Genomic DNA, 1574 nt, shown 5'->3' with positions numbered 1-1574 from the left:
CTTCCATTCTGGCCACGCCAGTGCGGAGGCCTTCCATAAACACGGTCACTGTGACCGCATCCGGAAGGGAATCTGCTGCCATCCCGACAATAAGAGTGCGCATTTCTTGGACAAAGTCCACCAAATTCTTGTTGCCCTGTGGGTGGCAAGGAAACGCGATCGCACGCAAAATGCCGGAATAGGCGGCGAGAACAATCGTGAGATCTGCAATTTCTGCTCCGCCCAGGAGGGAACGCTGTTTCGACCGAAGTGCCGCACCGCAGTGTCCATTTTCACGTTCGACCACCGAGCTTTGAGATGGCTAGCGCCACGCGCTGTTGCTCGGTCTGGAGCATGGCGGATGCGATGGCCATCTCGACCTCTCTCACTCAAAGTAGGAGATTCTCTCCATCTTTCCCCTCAAAGACCTTAATGCTCACCATAAGCGGCTTAAGGCGGGGAAAATCATCCGTCACTGACGGTAGTATCATAGACACAAATGATGCAGATATATTCTGCTGCAGGTGCTATAGCAATGCGTTTTCGTAACTTGAAAACGCCTCCAGTCGCGCATCGATAGCCTCGGGGCCTTGCGCAGCAAAGTGTTGCACGCCCTCATGGCCAAGCAAGGACATCAGGTTTTTAATCCCGTCCTGCATGCCCTGGGGCAAAGAGAAAAATTGATCCATCCTCACAGAGGGTCAGTCTAAACGTCTCAGGTGTAGATTGACTACAAGTGCTATTAAGTGCAGCGGGGCCGCCGTGGCTTTGTGGTAGAGAAGCTTACTTTAGGTCACCGACCTTACTTTCTTCACAATAACCAGTACGAGTGTAGCGGATCGCAACCCGCTACCTCCAAGAATTTGAACCTTAACCCAAGGCTAATAAACTTTTCTGTTTTAAATGTAAACTGTATTTATTTGTTCTATCTGCGGCAAAGCCGCATAATTTTTAATGTATAGATTTTCCTAAATGTATATAGTAAAATCTAAATACATGCATAACTACTGGCAACCCAGCCACGTACCGTATTCTTATTTGGACGCGGTCACATCATGCCCATCTCGTGTGACACACACCCCTGTTACCAGGTTACGTGTAACCACGTTACAGAAAACAAGAAATTAGAAGTGGAAAGCTTCATCAAACACTTGCGAGCAGTGTTCGAGTGTGTGTATTTCAATAAGCTATTTGCAAACATACACAAGTTATTCTTCGCCGCACACAAAATTAACTTCTTCGTGGGACCCTTCATTGTGAAGCGGTTGCTACACTATTTTTGTTAAGGGGCCAAGATCCGAGGCATCGAGGGCAAGGCCCTTATGATGCACGTGTAATGGCACGTAAATCACAGAGCACTGCTCTCGTTGCGAAGCAATCGCTGCATGCCATTGATGGCGTGGTCGGACAGAGTCCGAGGCATCGTGGGCACGGCCCTTCAGATGCGCGTGGAGTGGCACGTTATCCACTGGACGAAGACTGTGGGGTTTGCGGTTCTTCGTCGGATGTTGTAGATAACATTGGAGCTCCAAAGAAGCGGAAAGTGAGGCTGACACCGGACGACGCGGAGTGCATGTTCACCCTGGTCTCACCAG

Source organism: Plasmopara halstedii, assembly GCF_900000015.1.
Source record: "Plasmopara halstedii genome assembly, contig: Scaffold_292, whole genome shotgun sequence".
Lineage (NCBI taxonomy): Eukaryota > Oomycota > Peronosporomycetes > Peronosporales > Peronosporaceae > Plasmopara > Plasmopara halstedii.
This window is presented reverse-complemented; position numbering follows the sequence as displayed.